Source organism: Epinephelus fuscoguttatus, linkage group LG10 (assembly GCF_011397635.1).
Source record: "Epinephelus fuscoguttatus linkage group LG10, E.fuscoguttatus.final_Chr_v1".
Taxonomy (NCBI): Eukaryota; Metazoa; Chordata; class Actinopteri; order Perciformes; family Serranidae; genus Epinephelus; species Epinephelus fuscoguttatus.
This window is the reverse complement of record NC_064761.1, coordinates 31,009,411-31,032,619: the sequence shown is the minus strand read 5'-3', so window position 1 is coordinate 31,032,619 and position 23,209 is coordinate 31,009,411. Positions and strand designations below refer to the sequence as shown.

General features: G+C 41.1%; 1 protein-coding gene across 2 annotated transcripts in view; it reads left to right on the top strand.

The window, feature by feature from the left end:
* The first annotated feature begins 5,118 nt into the window (after positions 1-5,118).
* sema6bb (sema domain, transmembrane domain (TM), and cytoplasmic domain, (semaphorin) 6Bb) overlaps positions 5,119-23,209 on the top strand; it is a 181,107-nt gene continuing 163,016 nt past the window's right edge. Inside the window, exons 1-2 of one of the 2 annotated variants that reach the window (XM_049588366.1) lie at positions 5,119-5,170; positions 7,477-7,539. The gene's annotated coding sequence lies outside the window, so the exon portion shown is untranslated. Of the gene's footprint in view, positions 5,171-7,476; positions 7,540-17,899; positions 18,760-23,209 lie in introns of those variants that run through there. The other variant, XM_049588365.1, reaches the window with a different exon arrangement.

Here is a 23,209-nt window from a genome sequence, read left to right as displayed (position 1 = left end):
ACCCACGCCCCACCCTCGGAAATGAGCAATACAAAAAGAAAAGGATACAAAAAAAGTTCAGCACTAACTACAGAATGGAAGTCTGTACATATTCATATAGTACTAATACACATGTTTGTCCAACCCATTATGAACAAGTATCTATAAACTCATGCAAACACATTAGGCCAACCTCGATAAGTAAGTCATGATTGGTTGCCATGTTTTATCAAAGATTACAGAGCTGTACACACTGAAACACTGTATCTAATTAGCATCTAACAAGCTTCAACTATGCTGCTGTTTTAACTGGGACAAATCATAGGTCACATATCACCCCTATTCTTGTCTCCCTCCACTGGTTGCCAGTCAACTTCAGAATAGAATTTAAGATTCATTTAATATCTTTTAAAGCTCAACATGGTTTAGCACCAAGCTAGATAGTTGACTACCTATGCTCCAAGTCGTGATCTGAGATCCTCAAGCCTACCTTCACTAGTCGTCCCTAGATCAAGGCTGGTAACTAGAGGTCCCAAGGCTCTGGAGTTCTCTGCCTGAGGAGATTAGGCTGGCTAGCATGTTACCTGTTTTTAAATCACTGCTTAAAACATATATTTATAGGAAAGCTTCCCATTTTAATGCCTGACTTGTACTTATGTGTTTCTTTGTATTGTTTTGTTGTCTTCTTTCTGTGCACTTGTGAAGGCACATCCCCAGTTGTTAAAGAGTTAAAATATTCCTTTTTTTGCCACAACCATGCCATATTGTATTGTCCTTTGTTGCATGTGGGACAGAGCTAACAGATGTGAGGTACCATCCAGGATGACAGTACGTGGGTCTGGTGTAATATCGCAGTTGTATACTTCTAAGATATCTCTTAAAAATATCTGACCAGAGCTTGTTTAGCTTGGGGCAAGACCAAAAGGGGTGGCCCAAGGTGCCCTCTGCTGATTTACCTGAAATGCTTGCCTTTAAGAGAAAGTATTCAAATGCTTTTTTAAATCTTAACACTTCCTAATGACTTTAAAACAACCCACTGACAGCACTGACTTGCCTATAGAACCTGTAGAATAACAGGCTTGTTGAATATGCTGAAAAGCTTATAGAAATGCCCACAGAAACACAAATTGACAAAAGGACCCCCATTGTCATTTTCATTTGACTTGAGGTATGGTCATGAATGATCTGCTGGGGAATCCTCATCTCCATCTGCTGCTGTAGCCATAGTAACACCCAGTGGCATAAGGTAGTTACGATGGGCCCCAGTGCGCCCTAGTTACAAGTTATGAAACACACAGAGTTGTGTCTTACTGCGGCATTTATGCTATATCCACTTACAGATGTGCCCAGCTTGTCAGTCTTGAAAGATTTTGCACCTAAACTAGCTACTATAAATTGTGTTGTCTCAATACAGGATTAAATAGACTTGAACAACATCAACATACATGTTACCCAGCAATCATTGTTACATATCTATATATGACAAAAACTACAAAAAAGGAAATTACTAGTTTAACTGAATAGTTTCTTTAATTAGATTATGTTTTTTTTTTCCATTGTTTATGTAGAATTAGTATATAATTTTGTTATAGATTGATACTATTTTACAAAAACAGAAAACCATGATGGAGATGGGTTTGCCTTTTTGAGGGCATATATACACTGAACAAAAACATAAACGCAACACTTTTGTTTTTGCTCCTATTTTTCATGAGCTGAACTCAAAGATTTAAAACATTTTCTATATACACAAAAGACCATTTCTCACAAATATTGTTCACAAATCTGTCTAAATCTGTGTTAGTGAGCACTTCTCTTTTGCCGAGATAATCCATCCCACCTCACAGGTGTGGCATATCAAGATGCTGATTAGACAGCATGATTATTGCGCAGGTGTGCCTTAGGCTGGCCACAATAAAAGGCCACTCTGAAATGTTCAGTTTTATCACACAGCACAATGCCACAGATGTCGCAAGTTTTGAGGGAGCGTGCAATTGGCGTGCTGACTGCAGGAATGTCCACCAGAGCTGTTGCCCGTGAACTGAATATTCATTTCTCTATGAGCCGTCTCCAAAGGTGTTTCAGACAATTTGGCAGTACATCCAACCGGCCTCACAACCGCAGACCATGTGTAACCACACCAGCCCAGGACCTCCACATCCAGCATGTTCACCTCCAAGATTGTCTGAGACCAGCCACCCAGACAGCTGCTGCAACAATCGGTTTGCATAACCGAAGAATTTCTGCACAAACTGTCAGAAACCGTCTCAGGGAAGCTCATCTGCATGCTCATCGTCCTCATCGGGGTCTCAACCTGACTGCAGTTCGTAGTCGTAACCGATTTGAGTGGGCAAATGCTCACGTTCGATGGCGTCTGGCACGTTGGAGAGGTGTTCTCTTCACGGATGAATCCCGGTTTTCACTGTTCAGGGCAGATGGCAGACAGCGTGTGTGGCGTTGTGTGGGTGAGCGGTTTGCTAATGTCAATGTTGTGGATTGAGTGGCCCATGGTGACGGTGGGGTTATGGTATAGGCAGGCGTATGTTATGGACAACGAACACAGGTGCATTTTATTGATGGCATTTTGAATGCACAGGGATACCGTGACGAGATCCTGAGGCCCATTGTTGTGCCATTCATCCACGACCATCACCTCATGTTGCAGCATGATAATGCACGGCCCCATGTTGCAAGGATCTTACACAATTCCTGGAAGCTGAAAACATCCCAGTTCTTGCATGGCCAGCATACTCGCTGGACATGTCACCCATTGAGCATGTTTGGGATGCTCTGGATCGGCGTGTACGACAGCGTGTTCCAGTTCCTGCCAGTATCCAGCAACTTTGCACAGCCATTGAAGAGGAGTGGACCAACATTCCACAGGCCACAATCAACAACCTGATCAACTCTATGCGAAGGAGATGTGTTGCACTGCGTGAGGCAAATGGTGGTCACACCAGATACTGACTGTTTTTCTGACCCCCCCAGACCCCAATAAAGCAAAACTGCACATTTCAGAGTGGCCTTTTATTGTGGCCAGCCTAATGCACACCTGTGCAATATTCATGCTGTCTAATCAGCATCTTGATATGCCACACCTGTGAGGTGGGATGGATTATCTCGGCAAAGGAGAAGTGCTCACTAACACAGATTTAGACAGATTTGTGAACAATATTTGAGGGAAATGGTCTTTTGTGTGTATAGAAAATGTTTTAGATCTTTGAGTTCAGCTCATGAAAAATGGGAGCAAAAACAAAAGTGTTGCGTTTATATTTTTGTTCAGTGTAGTAAATTGCACCATTTTTGATTTAATATGAGTTCTTTGAATTTATTTCTAGGTGGCAAACGGGCCCCTCCACCCTCCTGGCCCCAGCGCAACTGCGCTGCCTGCACTGTCCATATCTACGCCCCTTGTAACACTGTACAACCAAATACAACCACCTGCAGATGATCTCTTCTCTCTACCTATTTCTATGGATGAGCTGCCCAATCTGAGTGGCGCATGTGCAAGGTAGAAGTACAGGAACACCACTTCAACTATCAAATCACACACAGAACTAAATGATCACAGTTGGTGGACTTTTGTGTTTTAGAAGAGAAAAAAAAATCTGCTGACTTCAAAGCAAATGTAGTGGAGTCAAAAGTACAATACTTGTCTTTCACATGAAATGCAGTCAAAGTAATAAGTTTTTAAAAAATACTCAAGTACAGATACTCAAAAACTGTACTTAAGTAAAAATACTTTGTTACTGTCCACCACTGATTGATGGAGAGATGTCAGAGTGAGGAGGCTGCCCGTGGACAGGTGCCCCAAGCAGCTGTGGTTTCGGTGCCTTGCACAACTGGCACCTCTCCAGCTACCAGTCCACATTCTTTGTTTGGTCCACACGCGGACTTGAACTTACATCCCCCTGGATGGTCTCCATCTTACAAGATATTCTCTCATTTTGGTGTATTGTCTGTGTCTGACTGCTCATTAACTCATTCATGATATGATAAATTCATAGATTGTATATAAAGATAGATTAATTTAATGTATGTTCTGGGGCAGTAGTGGAAAGTGGGGTGGCTGTGTAGAGCAGGTTGTCCACTAATCTGAAGACTGGCAGTTTGATCCCCAGTCCACATGTCAAAGTATCCTTGGTCAAGATACTGAACCCCAAATTGCTCCCGATGGTTGTTCCATCAGTGTGTGAGTGCTGTGAATGTTTACTGAGTAGCAGATGGCACAATGTGTGATAGCCACGGCCACCAGTGTGTGAATGGGTGTGTGAACGGGTGAATGTGACGTAGTGTAAAAGTGCTTTGAGTGGTTGAAGACTAGAAAGGTGCTACACAAGTGCAGTCCATTTAACTAAGTACATTTACTGACGTGCAGTTTGAAGCACTTGAGTGTATCGGTATTGCTAATTTTGCTTATTACTTATTCATGTTTTCAATACTTCTTCTACCACTGGTATTGGCAACTTAATAATGTGACACATTCACTGAGCCAAGGAATACGTCCATACAGTTTGGGACACAGTTGAACAAATAACTGAGTAAAGTTTAAAAAACAGCTTACAGAGCTGTTTTCACTCTTTGACAAAAGGAGCCACACCTTGTGGACATCAGTGGATGTATATTGCTCAGTTATCAGTGATTACGGTCATGTGATAAAAGGTGGTTGTATATGGATTAAATTCCAGTGAGTGGACCTTTTGTACTGATTTCTTCGATCAAACTGTAAATTCCAAAGTCAATAATTAACTTTAAATCTTAACTTTCCCATTTGTTTCACAAGATTTGGGTAACACTATAATTTTAACCCCCATATCGAACCTATCAGCAACAAACACCTAATAAATGCTTTACATTACACTGTAATGTAGTTGTAATAAGGACATTTTTAAGTGTTTATTAATATGTTAACAGCTAAAATTCCTCCTACAAAAGCCTTCATAACTTGAGAATGAATGGTTAATGGATGATTGACAATATAATGAGAAATATGTCTTCATTTTTTATGTGAATATCAAACATGACATAGTTATTTTATTCATAAATCATATGTATGTGTTTATTAATGAAGTATTTATTTATATATATATGTTATTCTTCTTCACTCTCCAGGTTATTGTGCAAACCTCATCTGCTAATGACGGCCATAAGTTGCAGAAAGATGCTACAAGAAAGCTCCAGAAGAAATCTAGTAAGTGGACCTTGAGTGAATAACCTTTTGTGAAACTCATACTCATTTATAAAATTTGTTGTGGATCATTTGGTGGCTGTTTATAGACCTGTTACGGATGCTTCATATGAGAAGGTTAAACCAACCTCCTTCTCTGGCCTATCAGCCAAAAAGCCATTGGAATACACAGGATAGTATCCTCACTTCCTCCTCGGTACCCTACCCATCTGCCAAGTAGTGCACCCACCTCATCAACTATGACTGCACTACTAATTATGGTGCGTCATAAACCACTTATTATGTGTGCGTAGGAAACAACAGTTGAAGACCTAGTACCAGTGAATCACATGTGATGCTCAATGCCAATGTGGGCCTTTATCACCCCTACCTCACTTACATACAGCCAGATGGCTGAGCTGTCAGGCAACCATGTTAACTGCAGTTGACGTAGTAAACCCTGAGAGGGCAGTCTTTACCCATTGAGTCAACTCAGGCTTTTTTTCTCTAGCCTCACCCACACTGAGCTAGACTCATTCACATGTACATCCTGAAGATCTTTCACTGTAGATGCACTACAACTCACAAGCAGAGGATTTATTTTGTATTAAATATTTAAGAATAAAATATTTTTGTCTGAGTGGTAAAGGGGGATAGACTGTAACAATAGCAGCCTTCATTAATGTACTTATTACATAGTCTGGGATATGTTCTACATAGCCTTTCCTCTTCATGTGGGATTCACATGTAATACTGTGTACTCTGTCATTATTAAGCCAGTACAGAGACTTGCCCTGCTCGATGCAGTGTATCATCACCACTAGAACTCTATTAACTCCCCCTTTTCATTTAGAGAAGATTTTCATTATTCAAGCCATTACAGTTTTCATTATGTGTCCCTTTGTTTTTTCCCAAATGCCTGCACCAGGCTCCAAAGAAAGGAAACAGATTACCTAATGTTGCTATCAGAACTTCATTGAATTGGACCTGTTGTAGCTTTGTTTTAGCCATGTTTAAATCCATGCTGCAGTTAGTGTTGAGGCTGTGAGAGTTAACAGCTCAGAGTGAGAGAAAATAGCACAATGTGGGAAACATGGGTGTGCTGCCATGACCACAGCTGTGTGGCTACTTTCCCTTGTATTGTTTGATATGTTATTGAATGACCAAGCAATTTCAACCTCTGCATTTTATGCATTTAACTAAAACACACACACACATCCGTGTACACCAGTGCCACCACACTCTCCTGCAAACGAGTTGGCAACATGTGCCCCGAAGGCTCTCATCTGTTCCTGCTTAACTCTTAACTCTGCTTCACTGAATCAGTTGATTGAGGCCAAAATTGTTCTGGATATTGAGTAATTGAAGATTAGTAGATAACAGGAAAATCACTCATCCCTTGGAGTAAAATGATCACTCCACTCTCCCCCATTCTCTCTCTCTTTCCTGCCTGAAGACATAGCTTTCATGATAACAGCAATAAATTGGCAATTTGACCACATTTTCATGGATGTAAGAGCAGAACGTACCGATCACATTTATATAGATTTATTTAACACATTCCCACAGTTGAAGGAAGTGCCTACTTTCAGATCATTTGGTCATAATAGAAAAGAAAGACACAGCAACAACTGCTGTTTACATAGCAACAAACAGCACCTATAAATATTGCAAAAGGAGTAAATGCAAAACCCTAGATCTGACAACTTATACAAAGCGGTGAAGAAGCACATACATTCATTACAGTAGCCATTAAAGGTCCAGTGTGGAGGATTTAGGGGGACATGTTGGCAGAAATAGAATTTAATATAGTAAGTGTGTTTACTTTAGTGTACAATCACCAGAAAATAAGAATTATTGTGCTTCTTTACCTTAGAAAGAGCCGTTTATATCTACATGGGGAGCAGGTCCTCATTCACTTGTATTGCCATGTTGCACTGCCATGTTTCCACAGTAGCCCAGAATGGACAAACCAAACACTGGCTCTCGTGTCTTCACATTGGTCACTGTAACTGACAAAAGTGTCAGAGAAACACTGACTTTTAAATGCGAAACTGCTTTATTCTGTGTTTTTATCTGTTTAAATCACTGGATCCATTTCTTTTGGAGAGGAAGAGACTTCCACGTATAATTTGGCCACTGGTAAAACCCTCCTGAACATGTAGATCTTAAGTCATGAGACATAAAAAATGAGCACACATGAGCAGGTGCAGGGCTAGCGGCCCATCTCTGACATGCTAAACAGCATCGGAGAAACACTGATTGTAACGTGAAACTAATTCACTCAGTGTTTTTATTGGTTTAAATAACTGGGTCTGTTTGTTTTGTAGATGAAGAGACCTCCACAGATAATTTGGCTCCCGGTAAAAACCTCCTGAATGTCTGGATCAGAGGTAAGGTGAGCACACATTAGCAGGTGTTGGGCTAGTGGCCCGTCTCTGACATGCCGAACAGCATCGGAGAAACACTGATTTGTAACATGAAACTGCTTTATTTAGTTTTTTGCTGGTTTAAATCCCTGTGTCAATTTGTTTTGGAGAGAAAAAGACCTGTCTGGATAATTTGGCTCCTGAGCAGTCAACACTATAGGAATTCTAATAGAGAGAAGTTTCAGCTGGTTGCAATCTACAATCCTCACCGCTAGATGCCACTAAATCCCCCTGAATGTTACACCCTGTTCCTTTAAAATAGTTAAATCACCAAATTAAATCCAACAAATAATCAAAACCACAACATACTGAGCAATAAATGTTAAAGGGATCTCTATAAAAACTTTATGATGTTTAAATCCCAGGTGCACTTTCATTTGTTTCGCGAGGAAGATTAATTGTTTCAATGAGATATCCATCATCATCAAAGCGCACTTTAAAAAGGACGTAGTCTTTGCTGAGCAATGAAAAGAGCTGCACAGTTACACTGTAATGAAATCCATTTGCTCTGTTCTATGTTTACTATCAAACCACAAGTCTCAGGTGTACTGGGATCACATCACAAGCATTTCTCTGGCTCAGCGTTCGTTCTCCCTCCTGTTTCACCTTCTGCTCTTCATTATCTGCAGCCTCGAAACGGTAGAAATTAGCCTCCATCCATTAATAGCTGACCAGATCTGCTTGGTTTCATCTGCACTACGCCATTGATGGGAATCTTATTTCAAACATCCTGCAACAAATTTCCGGAGGCTTGCAACACAAGGTATCAGTAACATACAACACAGCTACAAATCATCTGCAGGTTGAAACTTGACACGGACCTTTGCCCCGACTATATTCTGCCCAATAACATATTAATAAGGCATAACCAAGGCTAGGGTAATGCACCAGTTGTGTGAGAGAACCACTTCATCATGTTGAAATAATAAAGAGGCAGGAGGCTGACCTTGAGTCACATACTAGTAAGCACAATATTCATTATTAACATTCTTTCCAATAGGATGTATTGTTGAGAAGATCATAATCTGAAGCAGCATTTAAAGCGATAGAAGAAGGTTGATGGCACTGTCTTATATAAATATGAATCTGGAGCCAACAGCAGTTAGCTTAGCTTAGTATAAAGACTCTAAGCAGGGGTAAAGAGCTAGCCTGGCTCTCTGTCAAACGGTAACAAAATCCACCTATCAACGCCTCTAAAGCTCACTACATAACATATATATCTCGTTTACAGTTTTATGGGGGGTTATGTGCCAGGCTATTTCTTGGCCTGGAGTAGTTGCCAGCCAACCAGTGGAGACTCCAGGAAGTTACTGGTCCTGGCGAAGAAAAAATCAAGTTGCGGCAAATTGTTGTTTTTACACTTTTTGTACATATATAATGTGTTAATTAGTAAGCTTTAGAGGGGTTGGTAGGTGGATTTTGTTACTTCTAGATGGAGCCAGGCTGGCTGTTCCCACCATTAATGCTATGCTAAGCTTACCAGTCGGTTTTTCCTTCCAAATTATATTGGAAAAAAATTGATTTCCTTGAGCCTGCTAATTTTGCACACTACCTTGAATTTAAGTTTTATCTTTCCGACCTAAAAAGCAAACTTCGCTAATTATGTGCATCAGAGGGTGTGAGAATTGAACATTGCAAGAAACTATGTAAGTTCATGGAGTGGAATCCCAAAATGAAAGCTCATAAAAAGTCATTAACTTTATGCATTTAACTTTTTGTGAGAGTAACAGTCTTTAATCTTTCCAGTAAAATTGCCCTGCGAGGAAAACTTAACTGGCTACAGACGTTTTATGACTGTTGTGCCTTCGGCTTAAAGGATATTGGAAAAGTGATTTGTGGGGAACCTCTAGCAGACCTTAAAAACACATAATCTAAAAGATTTGTAGGCACAGTCAGAGAACATGGAAAGTGCCAGGTCACTGCATGCAACATACATAATGAAAAGCAACAAATAACAGAGCTCAGTGTCTTGCCACAGCCAACAGGTAGTCTCAACTTTGCTGCCACAGAGAACAATTTCCTCACTCTGTGTTTTATGACTTTGCATCGCTTTTTGAATACCACTGGCTGCCTTTCTATTTCTCTCTGGGTCTCCCCTGTTTATTTTGGAGAGCTTATTTCACCCCAGAGCCCTGACAACGGGTCAGCTGCCACAGCGGAGGTGGAGAGGAAACATGTAGAGAGCCGACTGGCCCTGAAATATTTATGCTTCTTTAGTGTTGTGATTGTATGAGTTTTGACAGCGATGGCACATTACTGTGACCCTTCCCCAAACAAAAGGCCTGATGTGTTGCTATCTGTTGTGACTTGTAGGGGTGAGGCAAAGTGCAGGCTTTCTCACCATACATCGGGTCCCTCTCTCTTCTCTGTGTATAAAAGATATCTCTGAATGTTTTTGTATTGATCCTCATCCCTTTTAGTATGTTTTTCTTTGCTTCTTTTATCCTTTTCCATTTTCTCTGATATTATTCTCTCCGAGTCTCTTTATAGCAAAGTGCGCTGCCTTCTCTCCTCTCTCTGCCTTCTCTTCCCACTCCATCTCCCATCTCATTTCCTCTACCTTGTCATCTCTGCACCACATTCATAATGGCAGATTGATGGCTGCCTCTGCAGCACCGCTCAGTGATAATAAAGTCACCTAGATTGGTACCAACTAATTTACAACAAGCCGATCAAGTCTGTTTACAAACTGACTGTAAATTATTTCATATTTAGACTATTAAAATCTTATAAGTAATCAGACATAAATTTACTTTAGACTATTAATGTCAGCTAATAGCATTATCATCTTCAGACTGAGTGCTGTGCCACAGACTAACAAGCAGCAGACTTCAACTAACAGTGAAAAATTATATAAGTTGGATAAACACAAGTTAATACAAAATTGAGTTTGCTTGTTTTACGTACAGGAGATGAACAAACATCCATCATTTATGCAAGCACAGTCGCTGTTGCTCTCATTCACATCCAAACAAAGCTTAGCTGTTCAAACCTTTTAACTTTACTGTTTACTTGTCACACTGAGAGGAGGAACAATTCAAAACTGAGCTCACTGCCTTGATGTTTTGTATGAATACTGGAGCAGAGTCCCACACCAGGGACCATCGCTATCAAGGTCATTTTCTCTGTTTTCATTTGATACAGATTCTCACTGTAAATACTGCAGTAGGCATCATCGGTGTTGATGGTATTTCTGGTGTTTTTTGATAACCTTCTCACACACAGCTTATTCTTCGTCTTAGTGTGCCATGTCAGCTGTAATCAACATTTCAAGTTAAAGCTGTAAAATCGTGAGAAGAATACACAATACCCCGATCAAGTAGTTCAGCTATTGTAGTTTTTCTTCTCTACAAAACCGGTTCTTGACTAAGCACATTTACTCAAGTAAATGGCATTGATCTTCTGTACACTTTACAACCTTACATCTACAACCTCGGTGTAATTCGTAGGTGCTTGTTAACTTTATAGATTTAATGGCACTTTATGTTTCTACTCAACTACATTTTGGAGGCAAGTGTTGTATTTAATGTTTACTTCTTACATTTATTTTAAGCTTTGGTTACTAGTTAATTTGTAGATTTAAAGTATTAATACAAAATTTAAAATTCTGGTATATTATCATAGGTTAAATTACCCAGCAGTAAATAAAGTAATTGAAAATAGCCTTACCTTTACAAGCTGCAATATTAAAGTGATGCTTACACATTAATGCATCTCTAATTATAATCCAGGAATATAGTATGCATTTTCTGAAACGGGCCTTTCTTTCTTTGTTACTTTAAGTATAATTTGATGCAAATACTTAAGTTTTTTATACTTAAGCATGATTTTGAATGAAGGACTTTTACTCGTAACTGCATATTTCTTTTACTCTGTATTATTGCTACTTTTACTTTACAGACTGTATCTGGAGACCTATATAGCAGGCTGTGGTGATAATGTTCGTACTCGTATAACAAGTTATTTCAAATTGATTTGTTCAGTGCTTTAAATATTTTGTTAATATTAATGAATTTGTCATAGTGTTTAAGCTGGAGATATGAAACCACTTATTAAATGGCTGAGCTCCATTGAGACGTTGCAGTGACTGCTGAGCCTGTGAAGTCAATGCTTCTGATCACATGAACCCTGCATGCAGTCTGTGTGTCTTTGTTCGCAGCTTGATGAACCATGTGATTACTTTAGTGCGATAGAAAATGGTCACACTGGAGACTGAGGCATCTTTATTTTGCCTTCATATTTCTGCTGAGCTTGGAGTTAGCAGACAAAAGCTCTTGCTGTGAAAAGTTCATCTAACTTTGGCACCGGCATATTCCCTCTTAGTGCTACTAACACGCAAACACATCACTCCCCTCTCCTGCTTTCTTACTGTGCCGCAGGGGGCAGGACGACTGTGCGGCCCCCTTTTCCCCATGTTGTTGGAAGATTAAAAAGTGCATTCTCCATCAAAGGTTGTGTTTTTTTCCTAAGCTTTCTCGCTTTCTTGTGGCAGCTCTTCTCCTTTTCATGTGGCTCAGGTCTACTACCGCCTGCCTGCTCTGCCACACCGAGTGGGATGAAAGGAAACAGATGAACAAAACAAATATTTATTTATTTATTTATTGTCAGCACGCAAACTTTGACAGGAGATGGCATGGCGTAAGTTCTTTTGTTGAACATGGCTCAAAGTTTCTGTGTCCTGAATCATTTCTATGCAAAGTAGGTGGAAACAGAATAATAAAGCTAATCTGGGGATTAAAATAAAATTATTTCTTGAGAGCCGTTTAATATTAGAATAGAGTGCTGTCAGCAGTATGTACAGTGAGCCACAGCCACTGCAGATGTCCTACTGCATCTGTCTTGTGACTTATTCAGAAAAGGTAACAATACAACCATGTAAAAATTTACCCATCAGGCAGAAATGGAGTTAGTTGCTGTTATAGCATAGAAAAGTGTGCCAATCTCAAGATCCCGACTCCTTCACATTATGCCTGCTTTTGTTTATATTGTGGAGACAATATCAAGAACCACCCTCGTATCTGCCTTTCTACTTTATCACTCATGGCTGTGCAGTTGTGAAAATGAGACTGGCGAGTGCTATGCACAAATGCAGATGTTGAAGGAGTCCAGCGGCATTGAAAAATGCCAACTCCACTCGTCAACTGCAATTTGCATTAAATAGCAGTCCACTTCCATCTTTTGGTACAGTTTGATATCACTGTTGAAAACTGTACCTGAGTACACATGAACTGTACTTGATATCACCTTTTCTAATGGACCTGGGCATAGATTGGCGAACCGTGCCCACACAAGGTACACAGAGTTCATACTAACCCAACGAACTGGACTTTGGGGTCAAGTTTGCTTGGATCAGGTCCCTGATGTTAAAGCCTCATAAAAAGCTAAGCTGTATGTGGATTGATCACTACGAGCGACCCCTTTCATATGTGGTATCAGCAAATATCGCATCGTTGTCTACAGAATATATAGTTATATAATATTGTATTGGGATGAAACTTCTGGGTCCGTATTCAAATTTTTTGTTTTAGTAAGGATGCCTAGCTTAGGAGTGACTTGGGAGAGTTCTCAGTGAGGAGGTGGGGTTTACCCTGTTGCTTGTCACAGACGCACTCTTTGTGAGCCTGCAAGGTGTGGACACCCAGTGGTAATGAAATGACATGTTAGTGTGATCACTCTGCTGATGGGAGGTTGAGACAGACACAAGCTATCACTGCTGCACTGAGGCATTTTTCCACTTTTTCAAATATATTGTTACTGCGATCAATTTATTTCTGGCGTTACAGCCTTATTGCGTTGGATGGGAAATGTGTGCGTGTCCCTAATGAGATCAACCACACATATTATCCCTGCACGATCTGATCTGTAGCATTTCATTTACTCACTGTCATCCAGTGTTGGGGGAATATTTCTCCAACCTCTTTGTGTTTCCACCATTATGTCCTCTGCTTAAGAAACTCTTAAGCCTCTTAAAAGTCCTCCTCCCTACTCCTAACAGTTTTTCACCTAAGATACCAGATGCCTCCTGCTGCTGCTGTTATCATTAGTCATACTTCTACTGTTATTATACACATATGATTATTATCACATATGTATACTATCAGATATTGATATATACTTTCAACATATTGTACCACAGTAGCCAGAATTATAATTACAATATTATTTCTTTCATTAATGTTGTTGTAAGCTACTGTCATTACTGTCTGTCCTGCATCTCTCTCTGTCTCTGTCTCTCTTTCTGTCTCATTGTGACATACGGATTACTGTTAATTTATTATGTCGATCTGTTCTGTACAACATCTATTGCACGTCTGTCCGTCCTGGTCCTGGAAGAGGGATCCCTCCTCACTTGCTCTTCCTGAGGTTTCTACCGTTTTTTCCCCCGTTAAAGGGGTTTTTGGGGGAATTTTTCCTCATCCGCTGCGAGGGTCCAAAGGACAGAGAGATGTCGTATGCTGTAAAGCCCTGTGAGGCAAATTGTGATTTGTGATATTGGGCTTTATAAATAAAATTGAAAATTGAAACTGCAGAGTAACTAGTAACTATGTCACTCAAATAATTGTGAGTAAAAAGTAAAATATTTCTCATTAAATGTAGTCGAATAGAAAGATAAAGTATCAGAACATGGAAATGCTCAAGTAAAGCACAAAAGTTGTACTTCAATGAAACTGTGAAGCCTAACTTTTGAAAGGCGAAATAACACACTCTTTGTATTATCAATGAAAAGCTGAACACATGAGCAATAAAACGCAGCCTCGCCCAATTTAAGACACTTTTGGGTTTTTCCAATATTATCCAGTGGCAAATAGTTGGTACAATTAGATACATCACTAATTTCACTGGCTTGATATTTCTTTTCTTCTGTGCAAATGTTCACTGAGTTTACCTTTATTGCATGACTGTCACTTATAGCCAAAGTGGCTGCTCACATAGTACAGCTTTGGCTTAAAGTGCAGTACTTGAGTAACAATGCTTGTTAGTTTTTGGGGAGGGGTGAGTGCAGCAGCAGGGACAAAGTAATAAAAAGTGTTCGATCTCTCTCTCTCGTACACACACACTCACGCGCGCATTGATAAGTTTACACACAGGCAACTCCTTTTTTGCTTTAAATCCCTTTTTAAAAGAATGGACACATTTTACAGTGTGTATTGATTTGCTCTCTCGTCCCAGGCACTTAAAGCTATCCTGTCCTTAGTGGCTGAATGTTATGAAAAGTCGGAACAGTTAAGATTCCTATAGACGCGCAGGTATGCTGGTTTGTACGTGAGAGGAATAAGGGGACATGAATCAAGTGTATAGGGAGAACTCATCATCACTCCACTGTTGGTTAAACTCTTTCGGCTTGAATAATAATACCGCTGTCAGAGCAGTGTCCTCTGATGTAACCACTGTTGGCCGGTACAAAGACTTTCAGCAAGTCTCTGGACAAAGGAAACTTTCTTTTTAAGTTTTAATTGCGGATGCTACAAAGTCACAGGCAGCATGGAATGATAACGTAAGCGGGATGAATAATGTTAATAAGTATTACAGTGCTGGTGCAGGCACATTTTGGCTGTGTAAATGAAGATAAGACGAAAAACAAAACAGCAAATAACAAGCAAACCAAAACAATGTCCTACAATAATATCAATGTCAGACAACTGTAGGCCATATTATAAGTGCCACAAAGGGACTTCATAACAATGGCCACAATATGCTATGAGAAAGCCTTCTGGCATTTCTCACAAAATAAACACCCGTAGTGACATTTAAGAAAGGGCTTATTTTAAAAGCTTTACTTATATAATGCACGTGAAGTCAAATTCAGTAATATGCTTTTGGATTCAATCTTAGATACCCTTAGGCTAAATTGTATTCAGTGATAGCAGGGGACTGTTTTGCATATTTCTCCCAAATCAGAAATTGAGTCATCTGATTTGGCACTGCTGATTAGCAGATTGTATCAAAAGGCTGTCAGATTTCTGCCTGTAGATTTATTAAGATGGTAAAGAGGGTGAGCTACACACATGAGCCCTCAAGCCTATAGAAGTCATTATTTCAGCAAATTAATTATTCATAAATCAAAGCTTAAAAGTGGCTTTGGCTCCAAGCAATTTAACGGCAAGGTCCAGTAGGTCTTAACTCCTTTAACACGGCACCAGCATTATCCATCGACAGTGCTGTAAATGCTTTCCAATGTGGTCATTTTGACATTAAGTCCTCCACAGGCCATTTAGATTCCTATTTGGGGTCAGTATGAGAATGTCGAGCGCTCAGACACAAACCCCAAAGTGTAATAAAGCAACAATTACGTTTGGCTGGAGGCTTATTGAGATTTAATTTTAATGGGACTAAATTATTCCTCTGTTGTGTTCATTTAGGCTCAATGAGAAGAAGGAGAAAGACCTTAAACTCAAGGATGGAAATTGCTGCCGAAAAACTGTTTTAATTCCACTAATTTATTGCATTTAGCCCCAGTAAAGTTGGCTTTCAGGAATTGTAATAAAAACAAATTGTTCTTAGATGTGTCTCATAAAAAAAATATGCTGAATCATATGTGATCAAATAATGACACTGGATGCAAATTGACACATTTCACGCCTTGCCGACTGAGTGACATGTGGCGGACATAAGAAGCTGCTGCCTAGGGCTGCCTAATTTAAAAACAAATCCAACGTAAGAGATCTGGTAGGCAGTACAAAAACAGCAAGGAGACAAAATTTGCACATTTGCACATACCATATCTTTTAGTTCTTTGTTATTTATTTTTGATGGACATTGTTTGTGTTGATTTCTCTAAAGCACTTTCATTCATTCATTTTCTGTAACCGCTTATCCTGTTAGGGGTCACGGGGGGCTGGAGCCTATCCCAGCTGACATTGGGCAAGAGGCGGGGTACACCCTGGACAGGTCACCAGACTATTGCAGGACTGACACATAGAGACAGACAACCATTCACACTCACATTCACACCTACGGGCAATTTAAAGTCACCAATTAACCTGCATGTCTTTGGACTGTGGAAGGGAGCCGGGGTACCCTGAGAAAACCCACACTGACGTGGGAAGGACATGTACGCTCTTCACAGAAGGGCTCCCCCACCCTTGGGTTCAAACCAGGAACCCTCTTGCTATGAGGCGACAATGCTAACCACTGCACCCGCCCTCATTTGTTCTCTTACAATCAATACAAATACAAATACAATCAATAATATCCTCCTGAGACCATATGTCTTCATATGAGGATATCACATTTTTGGTTTACCTGACCTTATACTTCATTCTACTTAACTAAGACCTGTTGTCCTCATTCGTGGACACTTTAACGTGCCATCTAGTGGTAGTAAGAGCACAATGCACTTATCCATGTAAAAGCACCATGGCAGCCATCTCTGCCAAGTCATCTGGCTACAAATTTGACCAACAGCAATGCTAAGACACTGTTAATTGGGAAGTGCTTGTTTGAAGACATTGGGACTTAATGGTCTCATTTGAGGACATTGGGACTTGATTATCATTGACAATGTTCAGTTTTTTTATACTTATCAGGTACTACTGATCCCAAATAGCTAGGAGAATTTAAAAAAGCATACCAAACAAAGTTCAGGTCTCAGGAGGATATGGTGTGCAGGGGTGGGGGGCCCCAGGGGAAGCTTGCCTAAGGCACCTTATGTGCTAGGTCCAGCACTGCTGAGTCACACTTGTATTCACCAATAAATATTATTGTTATGGTCGCTGCTTTACAGGGAGAAATAGGTTGTTGTTAATGAGCTCCTATGGTATTGATTGAACATAGAAAAAAAGTAACTCATAAAGACTTGAAACTAGTATCTCACTGAGTACATTGCTTTCGTTTGATGAGAAAGGGTTATCATCTCCAGTAATTTGGATCCACCTCCCTTTCGGTGCTTTCCGTGTAACCAACTGATTATCCAGAAATGACACAGGAAAAAAATTCACGAGAGGCTGCTGTGAATCACCGTTGTTGTTTAACTTTATAGTCAGCATGATTTTAGTTGTCCTCTAAACAGTCTGCTGTTTGTAACTTAGGTATAAAGGTTCCTCAGAATAAAGTTTAACAGTGCCCTCCGTCTGTGCGCCCCCAGTGAGGGTTTGACCTCGTGTCTAACAAGATGACGAATTTAACATCTCAACTTACCACCAAGACATGCAGCCGACACACAAAAGCAAGTTTCTGCCGCAGTGAGTGGCTCGGCTTTGATATTTATGAGGGTTTTTGTAGGAATTTGACGGCGCAAAATTAAACCCAATTAGCCATTAATCAATTCCATTCCAGTCGCTGCATAATTCTGCTTCAGGTTTTGGCACTAACAGGCTTTAGGAGTCTCTTGTGGATGACAGCAGGGAGCAGTGCTGGAGATGCTGTAGCTCACACAACCGCTAGAAGACAAACGCCGTGGTCCTCCCACCTCCCCAACGCTCCTGAGTGCTGCCCAAGAAACAGGAACTATTTTTAATAAACCGATGAATGGGACTTTGCCCCGCACTGGATCCCGAGCCCGGCTCTGCGTGGAGAAGTGGGGCGCATAAGCGGACAAAGGGACAGTATTTTCTTTCAGTGAGACCAGAGGTGGAAAAGACGCAGCAATGACAGAGCAGCAGTCGTGCGCAGCGGCAAAATAGACCAACTATTGTGGGCACGGAAGATTGATAACACAACTGGGCGAGCAACGAGAGCGGCAGATGTAATTTCCAAACGTTGCAGCTGGTTTGGTGCCAGTGGTGTGCTGGATGGGTTATTATTGCGTCCTTCTTTTCATCATTCACTGCTTCCAGCGTTTCCACATTACTTGGGGATCTCGGACGGCTGTCTGTGAGGGAGTATTGCTGCAGAGACAAGCGGGGAATGCCATGTGTCGTTGCGCGACATAGAAGCTCTTTGTGGGCTGTTTTGCACCGGGGACAGGTGGTGCCGTGTGTGTGTGTGTATGTGTGTGTGGGGGGGCACGGACACACAACCCCTGAGACAGTTGTCTTAGGGATGTCAGGCCGGCGTACGGGATCAGTTTTTGCCAGAGACAGGTGCGACAGGGAGGAGTAGTTTACAAAGCCCTACACAGGATCTGGTAACGCACTAACGAGCCTCCTCTCTCCTCTGATCACTCGGATTTTTTTGTATCCAGCGGGACTCACAATCGACTCACACTGCCATTACTCGGCGGCACCTTTCCCCCGATAATCAAAGGTAAGTGACCCGACTGTCCGGTGTGGAGGTCTGTGGTGGGTGGTGGTAGTTGTGCGCTCTGGGGGCAGAGGCTCTGTCGCGCCTTGATGCTTTGGATAAATTGCATTGCCTCTGATTAGACGAAGGAATTTAGTTGTGGGGAATGGTTGAAACGAACAATACACAACACCGAGCTGATCTGTAATCCTTCGCATCTTGGCTTTACAGTAGGTTTCATTGTATAATTCTCAATTTCATACTGCGTAGCTTGCAGCCACGCACGAAACAAGCAGCTCTCAGCTGTCCGGAGCCTGAAGAGGCGCTTCACCATTCATCTATTGATTGGATATTGGCACGACTCAGAGCGTGTGATTGGAAATGGCTGACAGTTATGTATGAGTATTGATCATTTGTTACTGTAAATTATGGTGGCAGTACTGCTATAATACCTCAGTGTCACTCACGCACCTTAATCAAGCCAGTTTGCCACGAGGAGCTGTTTAATTTGTGAAATTTGGGACTTTGCTTGCTGTGTTAGGGAGAGTTTTGCCTTTTTGACATTAGAATTGATTTATAGTGTAAGGAGACAACCTCATTTTAAATCCAGTGAGTTGCAGAACTGTGAAAACAGTCACTGCATGTATCTTCACAATGGGATTGGTCCACTCTCCCACCCAGCTTGTGTTTTTCTTGATGTTGTTTGTGTTGTGTGATTGTATATTATCTGCTAGGGGTTGTGTATATTCTACAGTCCTACCCGCTGGGCCCCTGGTGTCCAATGCTCCTGCCTTCAGGCTCTGCCATCCCTCCCTCCCTCTCCCTCTGCAGTAGCTGCTATCTTTACACTACATTGAGCTAGTTGACTGGATAGTGTCAGAATCACATTTTTTGCCTTTTTTTTGTTAGGGCAGCTAACTCTCAATAGCTGGCTCCAGTCTTCTAAAGTTTCTCCATTTGGAAGCTGCATGTTTTTGTTGTGGCCCCTGTTTTCAAATTCAAATTTCCTTTCAGCTGCCTTTTGTCCGGCGGCGAGGTTTGTGGACTGGAAGGAGAGACAGAGAAGTAAGTGAAGTCCCAGAGGGTCAGAGCATTCCTATAATGAGCCCTATAGTGTGTGTGTGAGGGGAGAGAGGAGCAGGAGGAGAAAGACACATCTAAAGAAAGTGAGACAGCGCTCCTTGTCCAGTGCAAAGGTAGACGCAGCCAAGGGAATACCATCACCTCCGCTAACCTTTCCGTCGCTCTGACTGTGTCAATCAGCCTTCAGAGGACAAGAGCCTCTTTAATTCCCCTTCCTCTGGGCTGTCACCCACTCTGACAGCCAGAGCTCAAGGGTGCTGCCGCAGGTTACACATAGATCCTTCCTCCCTGCTGCTCAGATGCTACACCAGGGGGTGATGTACTGCACCACACTCTGTTCTAGACATTTTTTTAGCAGAAACAATAGTGCAAACAAGGGAGATTCAGTGGGTGGTGAAAGTGAAGAAGTTAAGATGAAACATGAAAGGAGAGACGATCATAAACTCGATATCGTCTAATCATCTGAGTGTTGCAGTTTCTTTGGCACGACAGCGGAGGAGTGATGCCCTCTTCTCTCATGTGCTGACACCCTCTTGTAGGCCCATCACGCCACCAGTAATTACAAGAGAAGTGCTATCAGAGGGAATAAATTAATAGACAACAGAGGAAATACCTGTCTGATGCGATCTCTGATCTCCTTATTGCACCGGATCTAGTTTTCATTTGTTCAAGGACAAAACACTTAGCGATAGTTGAGAATAGAATTTTTTTTTTTGCTGGTGCTTCAAGTCATTTTTAGAACATTTTGAGGGAAAATCTACCCAGAAATAAAAATATATATATTCCTCTTACCAAGTGCAGCACAGGGTTGTGAACGAGATCCAGGAGCCAAAATTACCAAGAGGCAGACATTGGAGCTGCTGCGCTGACGTGTGAGGTGAATTTAACTGTAACAATGACAGAAATATTAGCACTTAGTCAAGATTTATCCGTCTAATAGTGTCGTTAGAGTTACTTCAGTTTTGATAAGATTGGAGGATTTTATAATAAGCTTTCTAAAAAGAGTTGAATTTCTTTCTGCAGGCAAGGGAGACGGGCTAAATGTTTTCTCAGTCATTATATAAATAACCAGACTGTAGGAAGTCTTACTTCTGCCAAAAGAAATGACTCAGTGGGGGGCAAGATTGCACAGACATGTAAGGCAAACATAAGGGAAGCAATCGAAGGAACAGTGTACCTGATGTTAGAGCTGATGTCCTGAACACTAAAAGTGATTAGTGGAGAAACCCCAACAGGAAAGAAAAAGCAATAGTTGCAAGTAAAAGCCTAATATAGGAGCAGGCCTTTGTGTCAATGGAGAACCCAGATAACAAGACTAAATGTGTGCCCAGGAAACCAGGCAGGGGGTTTGTACCGTTCCAAGGTCCCAGTGCTGATGTCAGTTTTTGGCGATGTTTTCTCCGTCCCCAGTGCTTCTCCCTCGCAGCTTAACAAACTGCTCGCTGGAGCTTGGCTAATCCTTGGCTAGCAGTGCCCAGTGATTTATTATAAAGTTAGTTAATTTAGGGAGATCTTCAACATCCCACCGTACACACATACCCTTGACAGATCCCTGCTGTCTTTACTGCGGAGTCTGAATCGCCAATTAGTTTGAAGAATTGTTTGTGTGTGTGTGTGAAGGCCATTAAGAAAAGAGAGAAAGACGGAGTGAGAGTTTGTCTATGTCTATCAGAGAGAAACATAAGGCACATTGTGCATCACATTGTGTCTATTTGCCTTCCTGTCTTGTATGAACGTTGTGTGTGTGTGTGCATGTGTGTGAGTCAGTCTGTCTGTGCCTCCATACAAGTGTGATTCAGCACTGTCCAGCCTTGGTTGAATGGGTGCCCTGTTTGCGCCTCGTTTCTGACGCCAACAGCCGCTCTGCACCCCTCGCCTCGGAGCAAGTGTTGCGCCCTATGTGCTAAAATAACAGGTGCCTGTACACAATGACTTAATCTCTCTTTCCCACCTCCCCCGCTGCACCCTGCTGGGGGTTACGTCACCTGTGGGCCGACGTAGACATAAAAATCGTAAATTAGTCAGACCAGACTTGTTTTCCCAGACAAGTTCAGACCACGTACTCTTTGCCAAATTGAGCTTTTGTTCTACATTCACAGAATCTGATTGCAGAACATTTGTAGAAACCTAGAATGTATCCAGTAACATCAAGGGTGTAGATCTTGTTTCAACACTAGGGGGACACATGTGAAACAGGAGGTTTGGGGGTGCTCCCTCAGGAAATGTTGAGTGTCAAACACTTATTTTCCTGCACTCTGGTGATTTTTTTATGTACCAATTTGTGCCTTTTCTGTATCAGTTTATGGTGGAAATGACTTTAATTTCATCAGAATTATAATAACGTGTTAAAAATTGAAGAGAACACGTCCCCTGCGTACCCCTCAAAGTATATTGCTATGAGTAACATTAAAGCAAAGGTGGAGTAGGTCAGGGTGGGAAAGTTTCAGCAACTGGGGTTGTGTTATCACAAAAACCTTTTTTAACCCTCCTTATGATCTAAGTTGTGGCCTCTTCACTTTCCTGTACTTACACTTAAAGGGGCACTCCACTGATTTTGCACATGGTGGTTTTATCTGTCACAAGTAGTACCACTCAGGCTGTGAAAACAACTGTATAATGTCTTGTGTGTCTATGGAGTGAGTTGCCTAAAGATAAAAATCATCTGGGTTATCTCTGATTTAGCAGAAACCCTGCATTACAAACTGAAGGTGTGGAGTTTGTGTAGGCATTTAAGAGGCAGGGCGTGTCTATCGAATGAAAGAGTTGTATTATGGGAAATGTTGTATTATGGGAAATGTAATAATAATAATAATGATAATAATAACAATACACTGGATTTATATAGCGCTTTTCAGGATACTCAAAGACGCTTTACAAAGAGCAACAACAGTTAGGATCCAGTGTTTTTGGATATTGACCCATACTAGAGAAGAAAGTCAGGATATCTTAGCCCCTGCTGCTTTGATTTTGATCATTTTAATCTATTTTATGTGAGTCCCCCAACGTTATAAACGTACATTACTGAACTGCTGGAGTAGCCCTTTAAGTCCACTGTGTAGTTAATGTTTATTTTATGCACTTCTTTACATGACACTTAAGTTAAAAGTGCAGTTCACCCATATTATAAAAAAGCAAGACTTTGGTATTGGAAGCTCTCTCATTTCCATTTGTAGTCTGTGTAGTATTGACTAACCATTTGAATGAAGTTTGTTTGGCAAACAGTCTGTGTGGAGGGCAAAAGAGGCGAAAATGCAATCTTGGAACCCATCAGCTCTCGTCTGACTACAATTTTGCTTTTTATTTGCTTCTTTTTTTTAATTTTACCTGCGTCACTTGCAGATATCTGTTTATAAAGATTAGCTAAAATGTTGTCTGGATCTGTCTCAAGTTG